The sequence below is a fragment of the Larimichthys crocea genome, chromosome XXI (assembly GCF_000972845.2).
Source record: "Larimichthys crocea isolate SSNF chromosome XXI, L_crocea_2.0, whole genome shotgun sequence".
NCBI lineage: Eukaryota > Metazoa > Chordata > Actinopteri > Sciaenidae > Larimichthys > Larimichthys crocea.
The window spans coordinates 19876740-19893899 of record NC_040031.1 but is presented as its reverse complement, the minus strand read 5'-3'; the positions used below and the strand labels follow the sequence as shown (position 1 = coordinate 19893899).

At 39.0% G+C, this 17160-nt stretch overlaps 1 protein-coding gene across 3 annotated transcripts in view; it reads left to right on the top strand.

Moving 5' to 3' along the window:
* shank3a (SH3 and multiple ankyrin repeat domains 3a) overlaps window positions 1-17160 on the top strand; it is a 189164-nt gene that overhangs the window by 17462 nt on the left and 154542 nt on the right. For 2 of the 3 annotated variants that reach the window (XM_027272638.1, XM_027272636.1), the window contains exon 2: window positions 1921-1994. The exons of the other annotated variant lie outside the window; for it this stretch is intronic. The gene's annotated coding sequence lies outside the window, so the exon portion shown is untranslated. The remainder of the gene's footprint in view (window positions 1-1920; window positions 1995-17160) is intronic. 3 annotated transcript variants of the gene reach the window in all.

Sequence of the window (17160 nt, the reverse complement as noted above, 5' to 3'; positions counted from 1 at the left end):
AGAGAGAGAGAGAGAGAGAGAGAGAGAGAGAGCGGACCTTGAGGTATTGTGTCTCACTGTTTTTGTCTTTCATAAAAATATTTTGAACATGGCTGTTTACCAAATGACTGTGTACATACACAGATCTCTGGCACAAGTGCACAATCGTCTCTATCAGTACTGAATACTTAGTATTGATGAAATTCTTGCAGTGTTTATCTTAATGAACTCAAGTTTCTGCTATTAGTTCCTCTCTTTCATTATTGAAGCCCAGTCATGTTAATCAAAGCCCTGTTAGGCTCATCAGTGCACAGCTCCATAGTCTGACAGTCCCTGGCTGAAAGGATATGAAGCAGAACTACACATCCATTTACATCAGTACGGTCTTTGTAATGTGGATGGTAATTGGTAGTCTTTGATGCACTGGACTGCTGGGACCGCTGACTTTAATAGGCTTATTCACCAGCATGAAGATTCAGATAGGGGTTCTACCATAGACAACCAAGGGGATAAATGAACACACATATTTAAACACACACGCATTTAAACATGTGCCTATGCATGGATGCACATAGTTATGCAAATGCGTGACAGCTACAGGAGCATATAGTACTCAGTGAACAACAGTGACGTCACAAGCACAAACATACACACACACACCTACAAAACTATAAGGGCTTGATATACATGTCCCCAAAGATAAAACAAAAGATGAAGCTGCTCCAGCTACTCCTTAAGTCTTCCTGTAGTTGTGTCTATCTCATACTATTCCTCTGTCTTTTCGTCTCGACTCTACTTAATGTCTCAGCTGGTGGCAGACCACGGCATACGGTACATTAGTCACTTGGTTGTGTGCTATCTGTGCCAAGGAGTTATTGCTTCACCTTTTATTTCATCATGCTTATGTATGTATGTATGCTTTGGGTGATTTGTTTTAGTAATCTGAGCAGTAACTACTGACTGTAGGTGTCAAATAAATAAATAAAAGCATAAATACTGAAGTTAATTAAGTAATTCTGCAGTCATAACAGACATTTTCCTAAAGTTACAGCTTCCTTTAATACCTCTTACATTCATGTAATGTAAGTTGTAGACTGTATTTAGCAGGCAATGGCAAATGTCAAGCAAAGGAGACATTCCTTGGCTGGTTCCTTACTTTCCTTGTCACCCAGGATTCTTTTTAAGTGCGTGTGAGTGTCCTTGTGTTTGTGCCTGTCTCTGTTTGCATGTGTGTCTAAATCTGTGTGTCTTGGTCGATGTTGCTGAAGGGTTGCTTTGTTTGTTTCTTCTGAAGTGGCTTAGGAAATGTCACTCAAACTCTAGATAGTACAACGTGACTTGCAAACGTCACATTTTTTCTACCCGCTTACATGGAGCCACCTTTTTACCCAGAGAAGAGTAAATGGGCAATAAATCATTCCATATTCAATCACTACATGTTTTGTCCCATTTGGAGAGATTGCTCCTGTTCACTTTCTGTGTGTGTGTCTGTGTGTGTGTACACACATGGTGTGTGTTTGTCTTTCCGTGGTGTCATCTGGCACCATGTGTGAAAAAGATTAAATGTTTCCCACAAAAATCTAATTTCTCTCCACTGCTCTTTTCTTATACATTTGTCACTGTCCCAACAACTCAAATAATGCCGTTAGATCTCCCAGGAAGGGAATCTGTGTGTGTGTGTGTGTGTGTGTGTGTGTGTGTGTGTGTGTATGTGTGCATACATGAATGTCAAACTGTGCAGTTGAAGGCTAGAAGTATTCAGACCTTGTTTATTTCTGCTAAGCGATCTCCTTATTTCCACATGGCCATCACTGCATATATCAATTTCATGTTTTGATAGTAGTTTTGGGGTTTCTTTTGTGTGACTTAGAAAGCAGCGTGTCGTTTTCTCAAAATGTGCAGCTGTCTGACAAAAGCTTACTTCTGCGTCTTTGCTCTTAGAAATGCTGTAGAGTCTCCATGGTTACCAGCAGGCATGCTCCTCTTTCTTACGTTGAGCAAATTCTCTCATGTGGGTAAGTCAACAAAATAGACTGTTAGATATACTGAGCTATAACATACTTATAAGGAATGCTCTTTTTTGTTCACCACTTCTCTTTAATGTTTGCATAGCCTTTTACATTCAGCCTTTCACTGTCTGTCAAGTATTATTTTACTCAGTGTGGTCAAAGGTACAGTTGAGGAGCAAAAGCAGGTTTATGGAAAAGGTTGCATTTTGTGTAAATGTAAACATACATATATATAAAATAAAATAACATCTCCCTAATAGTAAGTGCAAGGAAGGAAACTATGAGTTATCAACAAGTAGGATGATTATTTGGTATGAATGAAGGATCGATACAAAGCTTGATTCATCATCTGTTGGCTCTGATTCACAAGACACACACAAGACAAAGACAACAGGGGGAGGGGACAGCGGATAATTGGCAGCTTCTCTTTCATGAGCAAGTGTTTGTTTTTATGTCAATTAACGAAACAAGGGTTCAGCTTAATGAGGCTAATTAGGAGCCACCTCATTTGGCTCTGCTAGTTTAACAATCTGTCAGTGGAGGAACAAAACGCACTTACATTCATGCATGCCCACACATATATCTTCTGCTCAGACACACACATAAAAAGTAATGGTGTTTTATAAAACTGTGAGTGGACGTTGAAATCATATTTGTCATTTCTATGATTTTCCTTAAAGAAATTAAATAATATTGACACTTGACAATTGAAAATATTTTCACCCAAAGTAAATATATGTAATAAGCACTGTATTCCACATATAGTTAGACCCATCAACTTGATTTTTTGAATTTCTAATCAGTTCGAGTCATCATAACTAATAATGAGTAATCAGAGCCTGTTTCATGGCTGATGATGAGTACTCTCCATTTCCATTATCATCATCATGGGTATGGTTGTCTGTATAATCTACCCCATAGTGATGCGTTGAGGTTTGATGATGTTGATAAGGCTAATCAGCAATTATTACTGGTGGAGAGAGAGAGAGTGAGAGAGAGTGAGCGAGGACCCTCCATGTCTGTATGTGTGCAGATCTAAGTAAATCTAAATGTGCTAGCAGCATATTAGACTTGTTTAATGATTTAAGTGACAACCGTATTTACGTACGCACGTATGTACGTGTATGGTCATTTACAAGCAGATATTAAAAAGAAAACATCACTGCATTTAAACAGTGTGGCGCAGACTGCAGCAGAGAGCTGTGTTATTGACTGTGGAGCTACGTTTACACACAGAGCAAAAACTTTCTCTAACTGTGGTGGACGTCCAGCATGCCTGCAAATTATCATGGAAGTTACCTTTGATTATTAATCATCCATCTTTTGAATTAATTCTCCTTTATATCTTCCCTTGACCTCATGACCTTTTCCATCATGGTCAAGGAGAAGTGGTTAGGAAAGGTCTTAGGAGGTAATTCTTTTGACTATCCGACTGTACCCCAGCTCTTTCAGTGGTGGTGGGTTTGCAGAGTCAAATTTGGCAACAGTCAACACTGTCAAAACTATGTACTCCAGTGAGAGCTGTAAGCTTCTGAGTTTCACTCAGAACATAATTAAATAATGCATAATTATCTCCACCAGTCTTAATCCAAATCAAAATTCAATTCAGGTAGGACTCAGAGGGGGTTGTGCTCATCCATATCAGCTTGGGGAGGACTCTCTTAATTTCCATTATGCCCTTTAAACCAATGTTTTTGTGGACAGTTATGTGGACAGAATATTTTACTCTTAATCTGGAGGAACAAAAAAAAAAACTGAGAATCACTTAAACACTTTTGACTTTAGTTGAAGTAAATTCATCAACATTTTATTCTTATAATGAAGCTGCCATTTGTTTTGAACAAAGTGACATCAAATGTAATTGACTTGGGAAAGGTTCAGTGAGGTGAAATGTTTAAACGACCAATTTATTCCAAATCTAAACGAGAAACTGGGTAGACATTTTTCTACAAAACACTCCCAGCTGCTATCTTTGTAGATTTTAATTGACTAAAGCAGGGAGAGGACAATGCGACTTGATATTGTCTGTCTTTCTTGTCTGTAATAAAGCTCCGAATTGTTAAAAGTCTCTTCATGCCGTGTAGCTCTGTGGTATTTGCTAAACCCACAACATCTTAAACGGGTGTCCTTCACTAATGGCTAACCATATTCCCAGGTCGCTACAGCTATTTACATAGCACATTCTTGATGGTGGGGTAGAGACTGAAGCCCAGTCAAATGTGTGATAGCAGGTGTTCCAGGTTGTTGTCATGGTGGTTTGTTTTTGCCTTTCTGTTTGATTACTGTTTCTGTGTTCTGCATGGCTAAACACTGAGCCGCACAGCGGCGCCGGGTTATCTATCTTTCTGCACAACGCACACACAAACGCACGCATACACACACACACACATGCACACTCATGCAGACACAGTGAAACAAAGTAGAGTCCAATTTATTTACACCACCAGCTGTTCACACCCATCAAAACTGACTATCATGAACACTGCAGTGACAAGGTGGACACAAAATAGAATCTCTTTTACATTAATTAATTCAACTAAATGACATTTAACTATGAACTAAACTGACACCGCAGATGGGACAAAAATATGGCTGTTTAAACATTGACTTGCTCCCCATACTCCAGGTCAGTAAATGGTTTACCTGGCCCATGTGGTCCCAGAGCAACAGTTTTGAGATTGGGCACTTTGTCTAGCTCTGACCTTCATTTATCAGGTTATTTATTCAGTCAGGAGTACACACAGTCCAGCCTGGCAGCAGGGATGTGAGAACAGTTGATGATGGATTAACAGAGGAAGACACTAGGATTGGTTTAACGCCAGAGGATAAACTCTGTGATTTGGTTCGTCATGCTTGCCTCCCAAAACTCTCACTTCCTCTACTGTTCTCCCTCTCTCTCATTCTCTTCTTACACCCTTTCCTCTAGCCTTCTGTTATTTTATCAAATTTTATGCAATACACATTTTTCTTATTTATCAACCTTTTATCAACACCCATAACCACATATCCACACACATCCAAAGCCCTATCAGCCTGGCGATCCTAATCTGCCTTTTTATTCCCTTGTTTCCTTTCCATTATCTGTTCAATTTTTCTTCTTCTTCACAAACAATTAATCAATCTCCCTCTGCCAGGTGCAAGTCATCTATCTCTCTCCATCTCTACACCCTTCTTCTGCTCATCTGCATGCTAGTCTCTCTTTATGCTCTCTGCCTCCTTCTCTATTCATTACTTCGTTCGCTCTGTTTCTCTCTTCAGCGGCTGTGTGTGGAATATAAACTTCACCTAGAGAGAATGTCGTGTGGTATTGTGCTTCCCCTGTTTATTGTGATCAATGTGTCTTGTTGTTTGACATATGCTTGTTTCTATTAAACCTGGCAACAGCTGATCAATATCCTTAAATTACCATTATCCTTAGACACTTATCACTAACGGCATCCCTCTCAGAATGTGTGTGGTCAATAACACAGATAGATCAATGACAATGATTCCTCTTCATTTACTTCTGGGGTCCATTCACTTCACGTGTAGAGAGAATAATCTTCAATAATTCAGATGTAAATTTATAATAATTTTACACCACAGCTGCTTGAAACATTGATAATTTGACACAAAGGCACAGTCTAAAATCTGAATGGTAATGAAGGGGTGCGGTAGCCCAGCCAAATAACACACACACAACTGAAACCTGTTATCACTCCAGAGTAATTACAGTTTTTTTGTAAAACTGGGAGAGTTTGCTAAAATATTAAAACAAGAATAAAAGTAAAGTACTCATTGCAATTCTCTTTAGGTCTGTTTATTTATATACCTCAATTCCGGATTGTCTTATAGCAGTGATTATTCATCAAGTGTTGTTTTGTCTCACACTCCAAATGATGGGGCCTGACCTCAGAGTCAGGTGTGCTAAGTTGCTTGGACTACTTTTCCAGGGAGTAAAACTTGAAACCCTGTAGCATCTGGGTAGCTCACCTAGTAGAGAATACGTCACATAGACTGAGTCTCTACCACACTAACATGGGTTTGATAGCCCTTTAGTGCATGTGTCTGTCCATCTTTGGAGAGGCATAAAAACCTGAAAAAAACAAAGTGAAAATCCCTCTAATCTGAGATGATGGACTGATATGCAGATTCAGATTTTTTTCATAGCTTTTATCTAATTCAGTAAAACCTGCTTCTTGGAACAGGCACAAGTGCGTGGGATTGTTAAAAAGAAACTCTAAATGATGATAACTCAACAGACTTAATTATTAGCAGACATAATTTGCTCCACAGAAAATGACAAAACTATCTCCAAAATACAGCTTATTGATAATGCCAAATGTTCTCTCTTAAGCTGCAGCATGTTTATGCATGTGTACCTAGGATAATTCATTTATTGAGTTGCCATGTTTTGGTCCTTGTAAAGGCTGTGTTTATTTATACCATTATCTCTCTTCTCAGGATCTTTTTCACTACAGCCACAGAATCTCCTCCTCTACTACTTTTCTGTCTTTTACGATTGCTGTAAAAGGGCTTTCCCACTGCTCACTGGGCAACAGTCCAGAAAAGATCTTGAGAGATGGAGACAGGACAGCAGAGAAGAGAGAAAAGGCAGCAGAGGGGCGGGGTGGAGGTGGACTGTGGGACTGCCCAGAGGGTTGCTCCTGCCAAGGCAGCACAGAGGAATGTTTGTGTCTGTGTTTGTGTTAGTGGTCCCATGTGTCTTAGCAGGCAGCAAAGGACCAGTTTGCCACATCACAGATCTATTGTTGAGGCTCTGCTGCCAAGGCTAACAGTGGGCACACACAGCCATCTGTCTCCATATACTGACCCACCGGTTAGCAGCTAACTGCTCAGAGAGCCAACCTCTCCCCTCTGCTGCCTTATGGAGCCAGAGTTCAATTGAGCACTAAAGGCATGATACGCTAATATATGACACAGAATAGATTTCAATCATTTCAATAGCTATGAGCCATTTGAGAGGCCTTTGTGCGTCTTGTCATTATAGCATTTAAACGGCATCATCTCCTCTCATAGCCTGCCTCATTATAGGCTGCTTTCAGACCCAGGGTGAATTATAATCAAGGGCAGAATCAAGCCCATCCTTTATATGTGACCCTCCAATAACCCTACGTCCACATCGTCTTTGTCAAGGTTGGTCGTGCTCATTGTTCTGGCCTGGTAGGCCAGGAAGTAAGGGAGTGGCATCGGCCTTTCCTTCTGGGTATCAGAGTGCATTGTTTTGCACAAGGTGGTGCTGTTGATGATATCAGTAACAAGCAGAGTCCCTGCTTCTGAGTTTATTGTTAGATGCTTGGGGCTAACCATATCTGGAATTTCAGGTTGAACAAAATCCCTGTTTAGATAAATAGTTTTAGTTTTAGTCTATTGTGTAAGATTTAGGGGGGTCTATTTAAAGAATGTTTTCATTAGTGTAAAATACTATAATATAAGAATGGTTATGTTTTTGTTACCTTTAAATGAGCCTTTAATATTTACAGTTATATTAGAGCTTATGCACTTTTCACAGCTACCATTCTCCTACATAGGAGAGGATGAGGCAAGGGGGTTGCAATCAGCAACTACACTGCTAAATCACACTAAATCCTACACACTGATTCTTTAAGTTGGTTGTTATGTTGTTATGTGTGACTCTGACATAGGAATGGCATGTGAAGATAATAGATGGTTGCTGTTAACATGTCCAGAGTGTCCTCTCCCTTGTTTTCAAAATGTCTTTTAAAGGTGTGGATACACAAAACTATACACAGCCGACACCTGGGACTTGCTGACTTTGGCATCAACTTAAAATGCAAAAATGCATCCTCTGCCCAGCATGTGTTCTCTGGTTTCAGTTTGTTGCTCTCAGATACACAACATAAATGTTTAAACAAACACACTTACTCACTCTCTCTCTCGCTCTCTCTCTCTCTCTCTCTCTCTCTCTCTCACACACACACACACACACACACACACACACACACACACACACACAGTAGCACATGATTTGCAATTTCAGAAGTGTCACAGCTAATTTCTCTTAAAGACAGGTTGACAGTGCTTGAAAGTAGGACCTGAAGAATTTTCAACCTCCTTCTTTCTTTTTCATTAATGCTGTAAACTCTTTTTTTTTTTGCTTTCTAGAATGCATACAGAGATATTCTTAGGGGGGCAGTACATTTGTTTTTCTAAGTATGTCTCTATTATTTGACACAGGATTGCATGAAGAGGAGATAAATGAGTTGAGCTGTTAGATGTCCTGCAGATGGTTATTTCTCTGAGTGCAAGCTGCCCTACCATTATTTATTGTTGAACACACCTACACTGTTGCATTCTATACTTGGGGCACTGAAATGGAGACCCTAAAAGGCCTGTACCACCAGCATGTAGCCTGCATTTGAACTTTTCTGTGCTGTACGTTGGGATGCTAGGCATGCATACATCATTTAAATGAAGCAATTGCAAGCAACTTAAATCACATCACAATTGAAACTTTTAAAACAGCATCCACTCTCTCTTGCAAAGATTTTTCTGCAAGATTTAGGAATCTGGCTGCAGTGATGTGTTTTTTTTTTTTTAGTCAAATGAACAGTAAGATCTGGCACAGAGCTGGTTTTTGAAGATCTTTGCAAAGGTGTTGGGCTCTGCTGTGCACAGCAATCCTATTTCTTCTTTTATTTATCTGTCTATTAGAAATAATGACAATGACCCAACACAAAAGTATGTTGAACAAAATTATGATATAATGGTGATGCGGTATCCGTAAACTTTTGGCCTTCAAGTTGTAGTAGGCAGCCACTCTAAGTTTTCAAAATAAAAGTGTCCAATCCATTGTTAATAGGGAAAGCCAGTGAAAATGACCTAAAGTGCTTTTATTTTGGAGTGGTTGCTCAGTCGTGGTACCTAGCTCATCTTCTGTCATCATCTCTGTTTGATGGTTCATCACAACCACCTACCGCTTCTTCTTCTTCAGGTAAAACTTTCTTTGTAAATTGTAGAGTCTTGCTAACATTGCCGTATTGTTTGAAACGTTTGATACTATTTGCTGTCATAGAGAACTGTTAATAAATATAATCACACCTGTAGGTTAGCAAGAGGACAAGAACGTCAAACAACTGTTTCCTATTAGCTGAATGTGTCCGTGGTTGCCGTAGTTACGTAACTACGGCAACCACATTCGGCTAATGGTCACCAGTTAACATCGGCACTCATTTAACCGAAACACCTCTAACGGAAGATAAACGGCGGCAAACGTTAATTTAACACATTCAACTAGGCTATGCTAATATAACAACCTAGCGAAGTTGTCTCATAGCTACAAATAACGTCAAATACCGAAAAGGGCCACTAATAACATTACAGTTAGCTAGCTGAGTTTATTATATCACTGCGGACACTTTGATATTTAAAATGCAGGTGTAGGTTAATTAGTAACAAGGATGGCTTCATTGCAACAGTCCTGTGGTGCATGCTGGCCCACTGGCATAGTTAACTGGCAGCTTAATAGAGCAGGACCATAATTAATGTTATTAGTTACACCTGTGGTTTCTCTGCTGAGTCAAAGTGAGAGGAGAGAAAGTCCTACTGCTACACCCCACTGTAGTGTATCTCTCAGGTAAAAACTTATGATAACGAAACAGTACACTTAATTCATCCAGAATACGTTAAACAGTTCATTCAGACCCTCAGTAATAGTTTTAATTAATTAGACTTGCTGAATTTAATTGCATTTTTATTGGCCAGCTTCTTCTATTCACACAGTATTGGGATGAAGATTTCCTCAGATGTTTTACACCTAGGGTGGCCACCTTGGATTTGTGAAAAAAAGAGACCAAATGTTGCACTGGGCTGGGCCGGGCCATTATTACTAGTTCAGACTGACCAATGATACCATACCTTGGTGCTTTCTTGTTTTTGCGTGGATTTCTAATGCGTTTTTTTTTCTTCATATTTTACCGATATTTTTGCCGGACACAGAATGCAACGGGCGAAAAAAAAAAAGTCTCCCTTGGTCGGCTGCACCCATTCAAACTCAGAACGTTTCACCCATTCAGGATTGTAACGAGTGTATCTTTTTTTTTTGTGCTGGTGGCTTGCGTGTTCCATCTCCTTCCTCATAAGTCGTCTCTCCCATTTCAAATAAGACGCCAAAACTTGGTGAAAGGAAGACGCTCAGCGATCACGTTTTCTTTCATTGAACAATGGGGTCACGAGCCATCATGAGGTTATCATGCGATTAGATGTGTGACTAGGCTAAACATGCGAAGAAAACAGAGACATTTTTAAGTAACTACAGAAGCATGGGAACCTTTCTGGACTACAGAACGAAAGAAACCAAATAAAGTTTTTAGATTTCCCCCCAGAAAACGGGACAAATTGTGTCCCGGGAGAGATTTTTTTCCCCTGATGAAAAAAGAGAACAATTCTGGGAAAAACGGGATGGGTGGCAACACCATTTACACCACATTTAGCTGAGGATGCAATTATGGAAATGAGCTGCAGACACAAAGCCTCTTGGGGGTTACACTGCCCCCAGATATCTCAAGTCAAAGTAGTAGCCTGCTTTTCCCAATGAGTGAGTACATTCAACAGTTTTCAGTTCATAATGACAGTGTGGCCGCCTTGTTTGGTTTTGTTGATGTCAATTATGTTAAATTATGTCCCGTCAAAGGTACAAACTCTAACATGGACTGATATATTTTGCCCCAAGTCATCAGTTTATGCTTTTTTGTCAGTATGTCTTTTATTTTTACTGTGTATTGCCACATAAAGTAAAGTAATGTCAATGTTAAATATCGCTAAATTTGATATAGTTCACACTCTGCTGAGTTTCAAGACATAAAACGTGTGCTGGAGGGGAACTTGATGGCACCATCAATCACTATAACAAAATCAGCGGCTGTATCTTTAATTTCAGGTTTAGAGAGTTTTAATGGGATCTCTAGACCACGTCTACCACTGAATGCCAAACACGTTTTCACTAAAGACACAACATCACAAGACTATTGCACAAAATACTGTGAATTGTGTGTCATATATGATACCCAGATATTATGTCCTGTGCCACCTTCTGTGTTGTCACAACGTAGACGAGTAAGGGTATTGAAGTACAATGTAGGCAGGCAGTCTTTCCATCTACTGTATGTCTTATTAAATGGCTCAGTGCTGTGCTCTGTGTTTCTGAGCTCTCCGCTGTGTTTGATATCTCATTTGGCATTCCCTCTGTGTGCAGCCCTCGTTATCGTATTCCTATGGAGTGCACTGGCATTTGACATGCAGACACCAAAGACTCTGGCAGCATTGCAGATCAACTGCCTTTGACAGCAGTGCTCTCTCTCTCATTGTATCTCTTCCTCTCTATCCCGTCTTGTCTCTCTCCTAGACCTCAAACAGGTTATGGACCTCAGGGATAAGGGGGACTGTCACTTGCTTAGCCTTAATTTGATTTGAATCAGATCACTGTGTGTCTGAGGTGAGAAGGAGTGTGTGGTGTTGGAGATGACAGTGAGAGGACGCATGCGAGCAGCTTTTAAGAGGAGAGCATTTTGACGTTTGAGGTTTTTCTCATTTGTATGGACATTTTTGTAACATCTACAATGACGGATGACATGAACATGAGCGGGACATGGCTCTGAACCCATAGTGATTTCTTTCTAGAAAGTACAGGTTCTGCTCAACAGAAGACACTGCAAATGATCATTTTTCTTGCAATTGCAACTGGAATGTATGCTTTAGAGCCTAGTGAGGACTTTTTATTTTTCAGTTGTCGTGAGTGGTTAGGACAGTTCTTTGATTGCATTTTTTGGTGAAAGATGAAAGATATTCTGAGTTTGAAAGTTCATTCTTGACCTTGAAAACAGTAGAAGAGTTTTCTTTTTCAGATAAAAACAAAGCAATCATAACCCAAGACCATGTCAGATACTTTTTTTATATAGCCCCAAATAAATCCCACATTTGTCTCAAAGTCCTTACATCCTGAATTTGAATAAGGAAAACTCCATGAGGGATCACTCCTCCAGGATGGACAGACATGCAATAGATATCAAATACACAAAATAGATGATAAAAGTCGGATAAAATAAAGTCCTGATGTACAGTATTTCATCTACTAAGGTTGTCAAAATACCAGAATTTGAAACTTTGATACAATACTTGTATAAAAAACACTACTTAAATACCTCTCTCAATACCAGAAAAAAGTTCTTGATGCACAAAACAGGATCTTTGTTTTTCCCTTTTTTCATTTAAAAAGTTGACAACCTGCACATGGTGGTACAGAAAACGTTACTAAACACATGAGAACCAGTTGCAGAGTTTCCCACAGAATGATAGTGTAACTGAGGTGTGATTTATATTTGATTTGAATACATTATTCAGTATTTATATAAAGTTCCCCCCAAAATGTGGCACCAACCTGGTGTGTTCACTGTTGCTTTAACTGGTCCATGCATGAAAATAAACATGTTCATGTCTTCTACTTAATATAATTAGATAATGTCTCTGATCCTACACGGACTTGTAATCAGGTGAATGGTGTCTCTGTTGCCCCATTCTAAATAATTTACACCGATTCTTGCTCAATGCACAATGCATTAAAGGACCAGCCTGTAGGATTCTATGGCATCTATTGATGTAGTTGCAGATTGCAACCCTCTTGTTTCACCCTCTCCTGCCGAGCATGAAGGGTAAACTACAGTGGCCATGACTCTGGAATCAGTGTTTAGTTTGTCTGTTCTGGGCTGCTGTAGAAACATGACAAACAGTCAACATGGCAGACCAACGAGATCAACGGGGTCTGTCAATATAAAAGACTCAATCTAAGGAAACAAAAACAAGACACTACACTACACTTACACTAATGGAAACATAGATATATTGTACATATTATAATACATCATATTATATATTATATTACATATCTGCCATATTCTGTAAATTGAGCCCTCTAAATCGTACAAACTGGATGTTTTAAATTATTTAACAGTTTTTAAAAATGATCACTTCAGTGTGTGTCTGATGAATATTTAATGAACACCTCATATTTTATTCTGCTCAGATCTTTTCAGGTTGTAACTTAGAGGTTTTGAACATTGTTTACTATTCAAATTTGTTTTTCTTTCTTTTGCTACTTTCTTATGTAACAAAAACTGTCAACGGTCTCAGTGGAATTCAGTAGAAGAAAAATGCATTCAAACTATTTAAAGTTAGCACAATAAGCAATTTAAAGTACACCGAGAGTTGCTTTTCGTTGAGCAGAAAAAAAACAACAACCAATTTTTCTTGAGAAAATTAAGCCTGTGTATTGTATTGCGTGAAAATAGTAGAGAGATGTTCCGAAACTTTCTGCCCTTTGCCAACCTGAACCCACATTTAAGGCGTCTTGTAGTGTCATACAGTATTTTGGAAAATACCTGTGGACTCTTTATCCAACTTAATGAAATGGGTGTCCTGGTGGCCAAGACATAACCATGTAACTGCAATCTCTTGAAGTCAGATCTCAACAGAGCCAACCTCCCTGCCTATGTTTCTTGTCATTGTACTGTCAACTATTCTGTATAAAGGCTAAAAACATATTTTTAAATGTCCCTAAAATAGAATCAGCCATTGCTTCAACTGGTCTGCCATCACCTGCTGACACTCGCTGTCAGTATGGATCTGCTAGTAGATATTTATTCGTTTATTTTGGTCCTTCGTTCACTTGCTATGCAATGCAATGTTGGTGTTTTGAAAAAGGTCCAGTGTTTTAGTGTGCATTTCTGTGCACAGCGGTTTACAATAAACACAGTACCAGAAAGGGATAAGGCTTTATGGTTTAAATGCCTTGATATGGCCCTGTTCCAATGCTGTGGATAGGTTTGGGGCATAAATACAATACGTGTTTGTATTTTTGTCATTTGTACAACAGATACAAAACATTGTGATAGGCTGTGTAAGTGAGAGCATCCCAACATTTCCTTTGTGCAGAGGACACCAGAGGGGGAGCTTTGGAACACTGATGAATTACCTGGCAATAGAAACTAGCAAATTTATATCTGTGAAAAAATTTGACGTAGTATTTTAAAAAGATTATAGTCACTTTAAATCACTTTAAAACGTTAAAGTCATAACCCTTTGTTTTCCTTTGGTTGCATGAGTACACTAAATTGCCTTTGAATAGGGATGAAATTAGTAAATCAACAGTATTAGCTAGTGAAGTGTTATTTATAACCAGTGGCGTGTGTTGGGATGAGGCCAGATGGACAGCCGTGATCCTATTACCTCTGTTACTTCTCACTGTTGTGTGTCTGCCTCTAGATCCTTCATTCCCACAGCAGACAGTGCACATGGACAGCTTTGGTTCTTCCGTTCATTAACTTTGAGCAGACCTCCGAGTTCCTTGTCTATCAAATTAGGGAGCAGGACTGAGCACGGTTCATGGTAGGTGGCTTTAAAGAAGGATTTTGATGGTCTTTGGTGTTGTCATTAGATGCTTGCATCAGTGGCTTGCACTCTGAATTGTGTCTTTTTAGTGTTATGGGATGAAAGTATGTTCGCATAGATGCAGATAGTAGAATAGAGTAGAACGTAGCTATTATTAAAGTCATATGATTCAGCCAATGATGGTTAAATCTTTGGATCATACTTATAAAGTAATTGTTTTGCATCTATAACATTTGAAAGATTTACAAGAAGGTGGAAGGGTGGGAAATGGTGACAGTCAGTGATTGGCTGTTGGTCACACTGGACAACTGATTCATGTTTCAGACAGTGCTGGTTTGTTGATTGACAGGCTCTGCCACTTGTAAAACAGGCAGCTGTTCTACTTCTCTGTTATTAAGATGGGCAGTCGGTAGAGTGGTAAGCAAAACCTTATATTCTGGCACAATCTTTATATTGTTTGCAATAACATGGTTTCAAAACCAATTTTGGCAACACAATACAGCCTCGAATAACTTTGACAGAAAGTTGTGCATTATTTTCTGGTGGTATCAATATATGGGCTTATGATATTTCAATTTAAATCTTTGCACCTGCAGAAAGTATGATTAATCATGATAAAAGATGAAAAAATGTCATTGTTGTTGAAACGGGCTGGCTGCAAAATAGCAGTGATTGTCACCGGGATGCCTTCACATTTTTATCATCTCCCTGGTGACTTCATTTTCTTTTTTCCCCAAGTCTGTTTTCTGTTTTTTGGTTGGTGGATAAGGAGACATGGTGAGATGGAAGATAAAAAATAAGATCCCTGAAAAGAGAAATCTTTATTTATTTTCTTTACAGACAGTCTAAGTTGGAGAAGTAAATTGGTGCCTTCATCTACATTATGGTACATAGTTTTGTTTGTGTTTGTAACATTTGACACAATTCTGGATGTTCTATTCAGAACTTTTCCATTTGTATTATTAATACTCTTGCAGCATTGGCATGGCCCCAGTGATGCAGGGTGGGGAGTTCAGTTTGCCTAAGCTTAGGTTATAGAATATCCTCTAAAAAAAGCTATCCTACGTTTAGACTGATTGATTAAGCATCACGTAGAACATGTTAGCCACACAATACCAGCTGTATTCTCTGTTCTGTTGTACAAGCACTGCTGCATCAGTGAGGCAATGAGAAGCAAGTGTTGTTTGTGGATTACTAAGCCTGCTTTCTCAGTCTGCAACAACAAGCTACTGTCACTTTGATCATGAAAGTTCATATCAAGAGGCATACATGTGATATCCGTGACGGCAATAATTCATCAATGGTGACTGCTGCTGAATATTTCGAACATACTGCTTGCCTAGACGTTTTAATTTAAATCGTTAAAAATGTGAGTGTATCCACTGATTATTCTATATATAAAAGTAGGTTTGCATCTTGACATACTGTGATGTTGACTTAACATTTAAGATTTTTTGTCAGGTTTCCCAGTAGTTGATAGCAACAGGACAGTAAGTATTCAGTGCTCGCTTTATGGAGATCAGATGTAAAAGTGGAATATGCGCTTGTTGATGAGGTGCTTTACCTGAGGCAACACCACTTACCTCCTCCCATGGTAGATGAATGATGAAAATGAGGCGTGATGGGTCATTAACACAGCTGAATATCACTTAGACCTTGAGAATGGCGATGCATTTTACTGACTAAAGGCACACTTTATAATTATAAAAAATTATTAAATTATAATGCACACACAATCACCACTGTCTCTATCCAACTATCAAGCAACTTTTAATCAAGTATTTTAAATTTTATGAATGCACAGTAAGTGTACTTACACCCGTTGTACGGAAGTAAAATTGCATAACTACAGTTATGTCATGGTACATTTATGGTAATATAGGGTGGCTTCAAGTGTAATGAATATTGAGCAGTCAATTATTCTTTCACTTAAGTCGACTATATTTCTAAAGTGCATTTTAATTATATTTTAGTCTATTTTTAAACAAATATATGACATAAACATTTCTAATAAAACTTTCCAATTCAAGCAAACACTACGCGGCATGATGTACTGTAGTATGACAGAAATTGCCCCAAGGCATCAACCAGGACCTTGCTATCTATATCAGACCCACCATCAGCACTCTGTCTGAGTGTTATTCAGCTTCTAACCAGCTGACATTTACATTCAAAAATTATGCACTTCAGTTGCTTGATGTAAAAAGTGAGAGGAGATTGCAAGTGCAAGTGCAGATAAGATGGAATACAATGTAAAAGGCCTACGGAGGCACAGAGAGTGGAGAGCGCAAAAGGGAGAGGAGGGGTAATAGTTGTTAAGTATGTTAATGGACTGTTAACCAGTTATTTCCTTTGTTAAATTTACAGGCTTGGTTTCAAGTTATGAATTAGACAAATTCATTAATACCAGCTAGAAATGGGGCTTAAATGTTGTCTCTATCCTTGTGTCTGTATGCCTTTTATCATTTAAGTCATTATCTTCCAAAATTGCAAATTCAGTCATAATTATGCAGACATCTTAGAAAGTTGTATGAAAGGGCTGCTCTCCATCTTGCCTGGTGCGCCATTTCTCCTGCACCTTTGCTTAAGAGTCTGGCTTCTTCCCCAGACTCACGATCCCTTTTTTGTCCGGCCAGCTGGATTCAAAGTAATGTGCTGAGTTTGATGTTAAAGAGCCATTTCTTTTCCCCTGCTGGTGTAAAATCACCATCTGTCTCAGTGTCCGCTCTGATTTGAGTGGTGTTTCTGCCAGACCAGCCTATAGTCCATT